At 42.9% G+C, this 14,214-nt stretch overlaps 1 pseudogene; it reads right to left on the minus strand.

The window, feature by feature from the left end:
* Positions 1–7,271: 7,271 nt before the first annotated feature.
* LOC126191822 (5S ribosomal RNA) lies at positions 7,272–7,389 on the minus strand (annotated as a pseudogene).
* Positions 7,390–14,214: the final 6,825 nt, after the last annotated feature.

The raw sequence follows: 14,214 nt of genomic DNA on the forward strand, positions 1-14,214 counted from the left end.
TCTGTCGGTTCGTCAGGTGTCACACCAAGTCAGTGATACCTACAGTCACAAATGTTCCGTGAAAAAATTAATATATCATTCACTGCTACGTAAACATAAATTTTATTTTAATATTCCGTCTTCCAGGTGGTGGCGCGCGCTGAAAGAAGAGTTCTTCTGCCTTCAACTGCGTCACTGGAACCGCTGAAATGAAAATTTCTATACTACTTACTATCTGTGTTGTAGCAACAGAGTTTTTTGGAGTTGCTTAGCAATGTTTTGATGGATGTGACTTTGACATTATTCCGCATGAAATGCTCTAAGATCTCGGTGTGCGTATAGCCCAATAATTTTGTTAGTTCTACGATGTTGTAACAAATACGCACCAGGATGCGGTATGTTAACAATTATATAAGGTCCTTCATATAGCAGACGCCACTTAGCGTTGCGTCGTTTGAGTGCTCCAGATTTATGATGAGTACGAAGTAGTACAAGCATTCCTACCTCGAATTTTTGTTTTCTTTTTATTATGTTTCTGTGATGTTTGTTTCGTATCTGTGCGTGATGTGTCAGCGTAGTCAAAACTTCTTTTATTTTCTGTTCAGGTGTGATTTCCTTGTCTGACAACTTAGGTAATGGTTCTATCCACTGATCGTTCTGTTCGCAATTGAACATGATCTCGTTAGGTGTGTAATTTGTATCGTAAATATTTAAGTTATTGTGTACGTCTTCGAAAAGACTTAGGTAAGACACCCAATTAGTATGTTTTGATGAAATATAGGTCCTCATGAATCGGTTTAATTCTCGGAAAAGTCTCTCAAACTCACTGTACGTGGTACATACGTCAGCTTGACTGTATGCCCAGACAGCTGCATCGCCTTGGATGTAACCGACAATATATGAAATCTTTTTCCGGTCACTCCAAGTGCGTGGAAATGCGTTACTAAAAGATTTAAGAAAAATCACCGGATGAATGGTTCGTTTTTCTGGGATAAAAATCTGAAATTGCCTGTGTTTCATTAAGCTTTCTTCTTCCTTCGCATTGTGATATGGATTTCTTCCACTGTAATTACTGCAATGTTCAGCTGGCGAGTAATTACGATAATGTTGCTGTGGTTTACCATGATAATAGCTTGTGTTTGTGTTTGCACCTCGTGGTATGTGTTGTAGTCGTGGTGTGTTTTGTTCTTGTGTGTTTGTCGTGTGCGGTATGTGTGTGTCATACTCGAATGTATATTGGTTCCTGAACTGTACATTTTGACTGATATTTTCGTTACATTCAGACTGTGGTCGATCGGTGAATTGTGTCATTGGTGCAGTGACGGATTGTACTGCGTCACTGATCAGCTGTTTGTTATTAGTAATGTATTGCGCTACGGAGTCGTGCACAATTGTTGGTAAATTTTCACGTAGGCATCTATCAAAATGTTTGTCTTTGTTCACTACCCAATCATGAAATTCTTTATTAATGTTTTGAAAATGAGCTGTAGCATCAGATTGTAAGATGTCAGTCAGGTGTTGTTCAACATTGTCAAATTTATTCTGTACGTCAGTAATTCGTTTTTCAAGGTTGTCGTGTACTGAAGGATATGTTTGAATTTGTTCAGTAAGAACTTCACACGTGACATTAAGATTTTTTACTTGTGTCTGTAAAAGTGCTACGTCAGTTGTAGTCTTTTCTTGTGTCGTATTAAGCTGGGAAAATTTAGTACTGAGTTCAGTCATCTGTTTGGTCAGTGTGGCGTCTATAAGTTCCACACGTTTGCATAAAGTGTCATTACTCGTCTTGAGTGCTATGAGGTCAGATTTAATTTCGTCATTTTGCGTCTGTAAGGTTGCCATGTTTTCGGCGTTCTGTTTCATTATCATTTGTAACATGTCGGCAATGTTTACCGTTTGCAACGTCTGTGCCCCCGCCGCGTCATTAGACGTGACGTCATGCATTAACATGGGCTCTGACTGAGACTTTGAAATTTTTGTGGTGGACGGCCTATTGTCAAAATTTCCGTCAACACTTGCGTCAATGTTTGATAAATCGTCACTACCGGTTGCTGTCGTAAAGTCATTTTCTAACATTTGTCTCTCGTCCGAGTCGGATTGTGTCTGAATAGTACGTCTTTGCTGTTCCATTTTTGCGTATTGATTTCTAGTCATTACCATGCCACACGTGATTTATGTTTCAAGAAAATATTTGACACTGATTTTAAAATGAAATGCAGTTGAGCATGAATCGCTCGTAGCAACAATGGCTGTCCCGTTAATTTAAAAATATAAACTGAATTTGAGATTATTGGTAATGGCTGCTGGCCATGTTACATCATATCGTACAGAAGTCGGCCATATTGTACACTCGTGTATTGGTATTGTTGGATACGTTATTGTTTAGGAAAAAGTGCTAAGAATGAAATTTGTTACTGAAAACTGTTATGCGCGAAAGAAACACTACAGAATTTACTGAAAAGCTAATACACTGAATTATACGTCTGGTCAAGCCTGCTAATGCAAAGATGCTGCGTCTTACCTTATTTTGCTGGAAGCTTCATTGCGTCTTCCGGCAAAACTTTAGAATTGGAAAATATCTTCAGATTTTCATTATCTCTCATACATTCACGTTCAGGTCCAGAAAGTTGATTTTTGACATGAAACAAAAAGAACAATGTAACAAATGACAAAATAACAAGTCCGACACGCAGTCGCCAATATAAAATAAATAAAAATAAAATTGAATAAAATATTAATGATTAATTATTCTGTACGTATGATGATTGGTTGTAATTGGTATTTGCTTATCTGGAACGTGGACGTTTAATTATTCGGTATCAGACGCTTGACAATGGCTATTTGGAAAAGGCAATGTAACTCGTAGTTGACCGTGAAAGAAAACTGAAATAATCGGACTTCGTAATTAAATCGTTTCCAAAGACTGCTGCGGTAGGTACGGACTCATGATCTAATCTCAATATTACAATGATTTGCCAGCCATGCCAATACGTCGTACAGAGGTGATTGTCTACTAAACATAAAAAAGTTACACAGTTAGTTAAATCAGATATATTCAATGAAATAGCCTACAGTTGATAATCCTACTTACTTTTATAAATATAAATTCATTACAGAATCGAGTGCCTAGTGTGGTTGCAACTCGCAGTATTCTTCTATAACATGAAAATATGGCGGTGTGCCAGACAATAAAATAAAATACGTGCTTCTCGCACCACTTCTACCTGAGCTCTCTCCTCTCTTAAACAGACATAAGAGTAACGTAATTATTCTTTTGTCTTTATCAGCGACACAGCGCTGCAGTTGTGTGCCATAGGCTTTATTTATTAGTCACTGATTATTTATTTAATTAATATTTCGCGTTTCCGCGGAAACTCACGCTCGGCATGCAAATGTGCCTTTATAAACTGCTATCGACTTTCGTTAGCGTTCGATACACGACTCTCACAAGATTACGAGCTCGCGTGTCGGAGATTTATAAAAGGTCGTCATCCTGGAATGTTTTATTATAATTACTGTTATAATTAACGTCACATATTAATTAATCGGCGGATAATGCTTTCGTATAACAGTTCTCTCTCAGGAGTATGTTGTTATCGTCAATAATTTACAAATTAAGCATGAAATACGTTCGTATTATAATTTGCAGTATGTTGTCTCAAGGCTTCATCATTGAAGGGCAACTAATAATGCATCAAGGAAATAATCTGTCAAGACATAATAAGATAACCAAGACAGGAGACAAAGTGCTAGCGTAATGAATAATATTGAGGTTTCTGGCGTTGAAATATAAAGGTTCGCATCTCGCTGCTCACAGATTTTTGTTTTACGTTAGCATTGTTGTCACATTCTGGGACTTCCTTATGACTGTAATACAAGTATATTCTGCAGTATTCGTTGTTATTAGCATTTTCGTCTGTTCAGAGAACGAAGGATGGAATAAACATTTAGCGATTCCTGACCGTGTGGTTAGCCAGCAACCTAAGAGGACAGCTTAAATTGCTGTGAGTGAAGCGAATGGCAATAACATTCATATTTTTTCCCTCAGTGTGGCCGAGCGGTTCTAGGCGCTTCAGTCTGGAACCGCGCGACCGTTAAGATCGCAGGTTCGAATCTTGCCTCGGGCATGGATGTATGTGATGTCCTAAGGTTAGTTAGGTTTAAGTAGTTCTAAGTTCAAAGGTACTGAAGACCTCAGACGTTAAGTCACATAGTGCTCAGAGCCATTTGAACCATCTTCCCTGTCACAAAGTCGACAGAAGACCATTCGGTCGTCAATATTGCACGTGACCTCAAAATGACGTCTCGTTTGCAGGAATTGTTGTGAAATAAATGTTACCCTCCTTCTCCTCTTCGCCCTCCCCCCCCCCCCCCATAAACATGACTAGTCAAAGATAACTCGTATGCTACGAATCCATACAACAGTAATTTCAATGAGATAAATATTCATTTGCGCAGAACAGATGTCTTGTCGCCAGCATACGTTACTCACAAAGTCATGTGATTTTGGTACGGCATTGAGGTTTCTCCGTAAACGCTCTGCAAAATTTGAATGTCGGTACATTCTTAGCAGAATAATCTCGTTCTAAAGTACTGCCGGTTTTGTACTCGCGTATCATATCCATCTTAATAATTTGCATTCATACACTCCTGGAAATGGAAAAAAGAACACATTGACACCGGTGTGTCAGACCCACCATACTTGCTCCGGACACTGCGAGAGGGCTGTACAAGCAATGATCACACGCACGGCACAGCGGACACACCAGGAACCGCGGTGTTGGCCGTCGAATGGCGCTAGCTGCGCAGCATTTGTGCACCGCCGCCGTCAGTGTCAGCCAGTTTGCCGTGGCATACGGAGCTCCTTCGCAGTCTTTAACACTGGTAGCATGCCGCGACAGCGTGGACGTGAACCGTATGTGCAGCTGACGGACTTTGAGCGAGGGCGTATAGTGGGCATGCGGGAGGCCGGGTGGACGTACCGCCGAATTGCTCAACACGTGGGGCGTGAGGTCTCCACAGTACATCGATGATGTCGCCAGTGGTCGGCGGAAGGTGCACGTGCCCGTCGACCTGGGACCGGACCGCAGCGACGCACGGATGCACGCCAAGACCGTAGGATCCTACGCAGTGCCGTAGGGGACCGCACCGCCACTTCCCAGCAAATTAGGGACACTGTTGCTCCTGGGGTATCGGCGAGGACCATTCGCAACCGTCTCCATGAAGCTGGGCTACGGTCCCGCACACCGTTAGGCCGTCTTCCGCTCACGCCCCAACATCGTGCAGCCCGCCTCCAGTGGTGTCGCGACAGGCGTGAATGGAGGGACGAATGGAGACGTGTCGTCTTCAGCGATGAGAGTCGCTTCTGCCTTGGTGCCAATGATGGTCGTATGCGTGTTTGGCGCCGTGCAGGTGAGCGCCACAATCAGGACTGCATACGACCGAGGCACACAGGGCCAACACCCGGCATCATGGTGTGGGGAGCGATCTCCTACACTGGCCGTACACCACTGGTGATCGTCGAGGGGACACTGAATAGTGCACGGTACATCCAAACCGTCATCGAACCCATCGTTCTACCATTCCTAGACCGGCAAGGGAACTTGCTGTTCCAACAGGACAATGCACGTCCGCATGTATCCCGTGCCACCCAACGTGCTTTAGAAGGTGTAAGTCAACTACCCTGGCCAGCAAGATCTCCGGATCTGTCCCCCATTGAGCATGTTTGGGACTGGATGAAGCGTCGTCTCACGCGGTCTGCACGTCCAGCACGAACGCTGGTCCAACTGAGGCGCCAGGTGGAAATGGCATGGCAAGCCGTTCCACAGGACTACATCCAGCATCTCTACGATCGTCTCCATGGGAGAATAGCAGCCTGCATTGCTGCGAAAGGTGGATATACACTGTACTAGTGCCGACATTGTGCATGCTCTGTTGCCTGTGTCTATGTGCCTGTGGTTCTGTCAGTGTGATCATGTGATGTATCTGACCCCAGGAATGTGTCAATAAAGTTTCCCCTTCCTGGGACAATGAATTCACGGTGTTCTTATTTCAATTTCCAGGAGTGTATTTGGGATGGCTTTGACTTAAAATTATGAAGAGGTGAATGAAAGGGAATTTCACTTGTTTGCAAAAAGCGTGACACGTCACTGTCTCTGCTACAACAGATCGTGCTGTGGTGGAATAGATTGTAGTCAGCGTGAAATTTGGAGCTATAACATGCAGCAAACTGGCCATTTTCAAACACAGAAGTACTTTCAGGGATGATATTCTTCCAGTTTACTTTCTGGTATCATGTATTCAACATTAATCCATCCTTCGGAAAACTAAATCATTAATTACAAATACCTATTCTCCAAGTCAGATGTACTAGTATTCTTCATCTTGATCAGTTAGCTGCTCCAGGCTGGGTCTGTTTGGAACGTAAGCCTCGCCACTTTGTGCTGTTTCCCCACCATCTTTCTGTGCTCTCTCCGGTCCAGTTCTGCCTCTGTTTTTGAACAAATTCCTCCACACCTTCCAGCTCTCTGTCCCTTAGTTTTCCTCTTGGTCATTTCCTTCACATCTCTATGTTATGTATCTTCTTGGGAATCGTCTTATTTTCCTTGCTCTTTAAGTGTATGTACCATCCTAGCTTTGACGTTTCTGTCCTGTTGTGCAAGGGTTCCGCTTCCATTATTTCCCTCATCTTCTCATTCCTCATTTCGTTTCTCTTTGTTACTCCTACCTTACTCCGAGGAACTTCATTTCACGTGCCTACAAGCTGCTTACACATCTCTTTTTTCATTACCGACGTTGCAGATGCATAGGTCAGTATTGGGATGTAGTAACTTCTGTACATTGATTTTTTTGCTTTTTGTGGGACGTCTTTGTCCGAAACCAGGCTCCTAACACTTTGCAGGAATACTTCTGCCTGTCCGGCACATTCACTGATCCTTTTCTTATTTCGTCCATTTGAATCTGTCACACTTCCAAAGTACTTGACACTGTCCATCTTGTTCAATTGTTTACCTCCAATTCTTCTACTGCTAGCCTCTTTCTTTCTGGCTATACCAGTATTTTAGTTTTCTCTTGCGAGTATCTTAAACTACGTACTATGCCTTATGCACTCCGTCGTCAGGCCACAAGTGGTCCATCGGGACCATCCGACCGCCGCGTCATCCTCAGTGAGGATGCAGATAGGAGGGGCGTTTGGCCACCACACCGATCACCTGGTCGTTATGATGGTTTTCTGTGACCGGAGCCGCTACTATTCTGTCGAGTAGCTCCTCAATTGGCATCACGAGGCTAAGTGGCAACAGTGCATGGCGGCCCGGATGGTCACCCATCCAAGTGCCGGCCACGCCCGACAGCGCTTAAATTCGGTGATCTGACGGGAACCGGTGTATCCACTGCGGCGAGGCCGTTGCCCTACTATGCTTTTGGGATCTATATATTCTGCCGGTAATGACTCAGACTGTAATGTATAAATCTTACCTGCTGCAGAAAATTGTTTGAAACGCGTGTGCATTCAGCGGAATGACTGGCAGCACACTCTACACTGCCGATATTATGTAGCACTTGTTAGTAAACACACTGAGGTGACAAAAGTCATGGGAAACCTGCTAACATGGTGTCGAATCTCGTTTTGCCCTGCGCAGTGCAGTGACTCGACGTCGCATGGACTAAACAAGTCGTTGTAAGTCCCCTATAGAGATTTTGAGCCCTGCTGCGTCTATCATCCCCCGTAACTACGAAAGTGTTGCCGGTACAGGTTGTTGTGGACGAACTGACCTCTCCATTATTCATGTAGGGATTCATATCGGGCAACGTCGGTGGCCAAATCGCTCGAATTGTCCACAACGTTCTTCAAACCAATCGTGAACAGTTGTGAACCAGTGACAGGGCGCCTTGTCATCCATAAAATTCCCATCGTTGTTTGTGAACATAAAGTCCATGAAGGCTGCATATGGCCTCCAAGTAGCAGAACATAGCCGTTTACAGTCACTGATGGGTCCCATGTGATGTAAACACAACACACACTGTTATGGAGCCGCCGTCAGGTTCCACAGTGCGTTGTTGTCTATCTGGGTCCATGATTTCGTGGGGTCTGCGCTACACTCGAACCCTGCCATCAGCTATTACTACTGAAATCTGGACCCATCTGATCGATATGGTCGCGACCCCAGGAGAGGCGCTGCAGGCGATGTTGTGCATTCGCGTCGATCGTCTGCTGCCACAGCCCATTAACGCCAAATTTCGCCGCATTGTCCTAAGGGATACGTTCGTCGTACGTCCCACATTGATTTCTGCTGTTGTTTGAAGCAGTCTTGATTAAGGTCGTCGGCTATTGCGTTGTCTGTGGTGAGAGATAATGCCTGAATTCTCGGCACACCCTTGACACTGTGGATCTCGGTATATTGAATTCCCTAACGATTTCCGAAATGGAATGGCCCATGCGTCTAGTCCAACGATCATTTCGCATTCAGAGTCTGTTAATACCCGTCATGCGGCCATAATCATGTCGGATACCTTTTCACATGAACCACCTGATGACAAATGGCAGCTCCACCAAAGCACTGCCCTTTTGTACCTTGTGTACGCGCTTCTGCTGCCATCTGTGTATGTGTATATCGCTATCCCATGTCAAAATGGTTCAAATGGTTCTGAGCACTATGGGACTCAACATCTGAGGTCATCAGTCCCCTAGAACTTAGAACTACTTAAACCTAACTAGCCTAAGGACATCACACACGTCCATGCCCGAGGCAGGATTCGAACCTGCGACCGTAGCGGTCGCGTGGTTCCAGACTGAAGCTCCTAGAACCGCTCGGCCACACAAGCCGGCTATCCTATGACATTTGTCACCTCAGTGTATATGATCGTATAGTCATATAAATTAGCCGTCCGACATTGAGTGTTTCTTACACTGTCTCTCGGTATTTTTCACCACTAGTATTATAGCCACAATTAGACTTTCTCCATACTTACCTACGAAAAGCAACTTTTCTACCTTCGACGTATTTCGATTTGCATTCGTAGCACAACAATTATTCACCATTGCTGTTACTAGTGAACGACTGTTTTAGACTAGGTCAAGTAAAAGTAATATTAAAAATTTCGGTCTTATCACAAAATGTAAACAAACACAGATATACTGAAGGGACGTGAAATTTCCGCTTTGATGTCGGGTCCATGCGTAGTGCCCTAACGCTCAGTGCATAGATATTCCTACTCTTCGTGTAAGTTAATGTTTCAGTATAAACTACGTATCAGCGTGTCAGGAGAGATAGTGTTTTTCTTAGAGGACGTTACTGCTTTGAAATGGCCCCGAGATATTGGAAAAAGATTATCCTAGGACGCCGTAAAACTGAAGAAATTGTGTATCCTTCTGCTCTTAAGTTAAGCATTTTTGTTTCTTTGTGAACTATTCAAGAGTATTTTTGTCTTCAGGTACAGATTCATACATTTTATGGAATATGTCAAAATTTATGTTGCTAAACAGGTGGCCAGATACAAAATTTGAATGTAAGAAACGGATATGGTATGCCAGATGGGCCTGAAGATATTCACGTATTCCCTCCAACACATAATCGTGCGGTAGCAGTGATATTAGAGCTAGAAGTGTCGAATCCTGTTTCGGGGTAAAAGTTTTCATAGCTATAACTTGGTCGCGTTTTCATAGCTACAACTTGGACTTCTCTCCTGTCTCGACATAGCCGACGAGCGGCGAGTTATTTCGGATGAAGAAATGTTAGTGGTAGCTGTTGGCCGAATTGTCTTCTTGACGCCACAACTCCACCCACCCCCACTCCCCACCCTCCTCGCCCTTCCCACGGAGAACTTTGTGTACACCGTCTTGTCTGTTATCATCTTGTTTTTATCTTATTTTCAAGTGTGAGAACGTTTCATAAATGTTTGCTTAGCTTGTATCGGAGGCGGGGCTGGGGTACCAGATCGGTATTTAATCGGAGGTGGGAAATCGTCTAAGGCTGTGCTCAAAATGGCACCGGTGGATTCTGACGACGACAGACGTCGTCCGAATACGGCCGATGTTTTTAAATCAATGCGCCACTACATGTACCGTCACAATGCAGCTGATCTCACCGACCGAATGTACAGACTTCTGACGAAGGGGAGTGATATTCTAAAAGATTTGTTTTCTTCGGTCAAATCGGCCGAAGTTCTTACACACGAAGTATGAACTATGATAAGCTGATAAGTTAGTCCAAAAAGGACTGTGTGGCACTGTGAGGATAAAAAATTTCGCAGTCGGAATTGCAGTTCGGAGCCTATAGAAGGAAAGCAACTTTATTGGAAGCTAAAAGCAGACAAAATCTTCATCGGAAATTTTAGGAGTAAATTATAACGTCAAAAATAATTTGTCCGAGTGAGAAGGGTGGCGTATGTTACGCTTAAAGTCACAACAGTGGATCTATTTTGCCTTCTGGTAGGTGGTCATTAGCTGTCTGCAAATTATTGTTACTGCTTACTGACTCTTATAAGCTAGTAGGGTGGTGATTGTTATATGAGGTGGTTTGCAAATGTGGTGTACCTACGGTTTTTTCCACTTTTCAATGCTTTATGCGTTCAGAACATCCCATTCTGAAATTAACGTTTGTCTTTCACACGTACGCTGAATGACAGTCATTAGAGGTTAACGAACGTACGTCTTGCTGAATTTATTTGAAGTTACGCAGACTGTTCGCAATCTTGCTTTCCAATGCCGGCACGAATGAACTCGGGCATGTAACAGAACATTTCTCTCTTCATTTCACTTGTCAGATATTCGTAAAACTTGTTTTGTTAAGCCAGTAACTGAGGAAAGAATATCAGGACACGTTAGTTGTTAATCGAAAAACATACAGCTCAGCTGATACATGCATTCAGCGTCTTTCTAATAGCAAAAGCCGCAATACAGCACTCGCCTCTACGTACAGAGGCGTGGTGGGATTCATCACGTCCATGGAGGTTAACATTTATTCTAAGCTCCTTAATAGAATAGATTACAACCCATCCTCCATGATCCCTTCAAAAACTGACGGAGATCGGACATGCTGTCACCAAGCTGTCGGCTGATGTTATCGGGCAATCTTGCGAGGGCGCATGGAGATCGTTGTCAGCGCCAGTGAGAACGCAGTGACTAAACCACATCGTGGTTAATCGGCTGGGCAGATTCTATCCTTGTACCTTGCCGTGCCGCGGAAGCTGTCCGGGCCCCTTAGACTTAAAGTAGGGTGTCCATTCGTCCCGTTTTTCCCGGGACAGTCCCGTTTTTTACCAAAATGTCCCGCTGTCCCGAAAGTTTTTTTGGAGACGCTCAAATGTCCCGTTTTCTTTATGATTCCGCTTAGCTAGAATACAGGGTGATTCAAAAAGAATACCACAACTTTAGGAATTTAAAACTCTGCAACGACAAAAGGCAGAGCTAAGCACTAATTGTCGGCGAATTAAGGGAGCTATAAAGTTTCATTTAGTTGTACATTTGTTCGCTTTAGGCGCTGTTGACTAGGCGTCAGCGTCAGTTGATGCTAAGATGGCGACCGCTCAACAGAAAGCTTTTTGTGTTATTGAGTACGGCAGAAGTGAATCGACGACAGTTGTTCAGCGTGCATTTCGAACGAAGTATGGTGTTAAACCTCCTGATAGGTGGTGTATTAAACGTTGGTATAAACAGTTTACAGAGAATGTGTGTTTATGCAAAGGGAAAAGTTCTGGACGGCCGAGAACGAGTGATGAAAATGTAGCACGCATCCAGCAAGCATTTGTTCGCAGCCCAGGAAAATCGACTCGCAGAGCTAGCAGAGAGCTGCAAATTCCACAATCAACTGTATGGAGAGTCCTACGAAAAAGGTTAGTTATGAAACCTGAACGTCAACTACCCGAGGCGATGGATCGGCCGCCAGGCAGCCCGTGACAGAGCACTTCATAACTGGCCTCCAAGAAGCCCTGATCTTACCCCCTGCGATTTTTTCTTATGGGGGTATGTTAAGGATATGGTGTTTCGGCCACCTCTCCCAGCCACCATTGATGATTTGAAACGAGAAATAACAGCAGCTATCCAAACTGTTACGCCTGATATGCTACAGAGAGTGTGGAACGAGTTGGAGTATCGGGTTGATATTGCTCGTGTGTCTGGAGGGGGCCATATTGAACATCTCTGAACTTGTTTTTGAGTGAAAAAAAATCTTTTTAAATACTCTTTGTAATGATGTATAACAGAAGGTTATATTATGTTTCTTTCATTAAATACGCATTTTTAAAGTTGTGGTATTCTTTTTGAATCACCCTGTATTTTACGCTACTGGTTGTTTCACTTGCTATTAACTGCGCAATTATTTACGCTAGGCAGCTTGTGATGACTTTCAGCATACCCCAAACATGTACCGAACTGTCAAAAATCGCAAGTAATTTTAAAGGCAATATAGGTTACGAATAACAACGAAGATTCTTCTCTTCTAAATCGATCCACTGAATCCGTCCTTTCGGTCCATAGATACTCTACACCCCTGATACTTGCTCTCTGGCTTTCGTCACCACACTGTTAATGTTTTGCACTGTGCAATCACTGTTTCATTATGCCAAAACGAACGTGTAATTTTAACAGCAATATAAAAAGCGAGTTTCCCTTTATGACTGGTAGTGGAGAAATTGTAGAATGCACGTTCTGCAGATCAAAATTTGCTATTGGTCATGGTGGAAGGTCTGACATTGTGAATCACATTAAGACGAAGAAACATCGCATGAGTGATCAAATGAAAAGAGCAAAGAAATGCGTGAGTGACTACTATGTAAACTTAAAATCAGTAACAGAAATGGATAGGCAGTTGGCAGCACAAGAAGCTACGTTTGCATACCACAGTGCAATGCATAACCATAGATTTAAGTCAATCTACTGTACTACAGCAGTTGTTAAAAAACTTTTCAATCCTAAATTCACAAGTGGACAAACAAAATGTAATGCAATCGTTTCAAATGTTACTGCACCGTATGCAGCTCAGCAGGTTTTAAATGAACTGAAAAGTGCTCGATTCATTTCTGTAATGATTGATAGATCGAATCATCTGGTTTTAAAGTTGGTTCCTCTCCTTATCAGGTATTTTCACCCTGAAAATTACATCACGGTGAAAGTGCTCGAATTGGTTAATTTAGCTGGAGAAACTTCAGATTTACTTCAGAATTATGTGCTGGAGGTTTTAAAGAAATATGATCTTGAGGGAAAGGTGATTTAGTTTCTGCAGACAACACTAACACCAATTTTGGTGGTAAGCAGAGGAAAGGAAAAATCAATTTGTTCTATAAACTGCAATAGAACACAGTGAATAATATAGTAAGTGTTGGCTGTCCAGCACATGTGGTGCACAATTCCTTACAAACTGGCTGTAAAATATTTGCTTATTTAAAAAGTAAAAACATTAACATGAAAAACATGATTCACTTGGTGGAGTTCTGTCTGGCAATTCCTGGGTCAGATGCTGCTGTGGAACGTGTGTTTTCGTCAGTGAACTCTTTGTGGTCATATGAAAAAAAAAAAAAAAACAGAATGAAAGTTCAAACAGTGAGGGCCTTGCTCATTGTCAAAACACACTTTAATGGTGTATCGTGTACTGGCTTTTATGATACAATTTCAAACGAAAATCCACTTATTGATAAAGTACATAATAGTGAAAAGTACGGTGATAGTGTGGCAGAGTAATTGTAAAAAGTGATTTGGGATCATCTGAGTGCACGTTGTAAAGGTAAACTTGTATGTGTATTAAATTTAGTCATTACAATATTTATGTCCCGTTTTTTATCTTCATTGTCCCAGGTTTTTCTCTAATTTATTTTAAATGTCCCCTTTTTCAATGAAAATGAAATGGACACCCTAACTTAAAGCCAGTGCCCTGGGTTAAATTCCGAAACCTTCCGCAATGACTCATGCATGAGTCAGACATGATGGTGATCCGTTAAGAACGGCGGCTTCCCTTGGTGCTATTCAAGAGTAGTAAGTTGTGTGCCGGCATTGTGTTTCACCTTCTCACTGCCCTACCGTTACCGTCAACGACACAAACACGACACTACGCGCTACACACACTCATTATACAGGATGGTTATAATCAAAGTGCAGCTACACCGGAGATCGAGTGTGAGCTGTAATTATCGTTTGGTAGCGAAACTTGGTAGATATGTTAATGGGTTAATATGGAATCGATTAACCCTGAAAAAAAATAGTTCCAGTTTTGGCCACCAGGTGTAAATGCGGCACTGTACAGC

This window comes from Schistocerca nitens, chromosome 6 (assembly GCF_023898315.1).
Source record: "Schistocerca nitens isolate TAMUIC-IGC-003100 chromosome 6, iqSchNite1.1, whole genome shotgun sequence".
Taxonomy (NCBI): Eukaryota; Metazoa; Arthropoda; class Insecta; order Orthoptera; family Acrididae; genus Schistocerca; species Schistocerca nitens.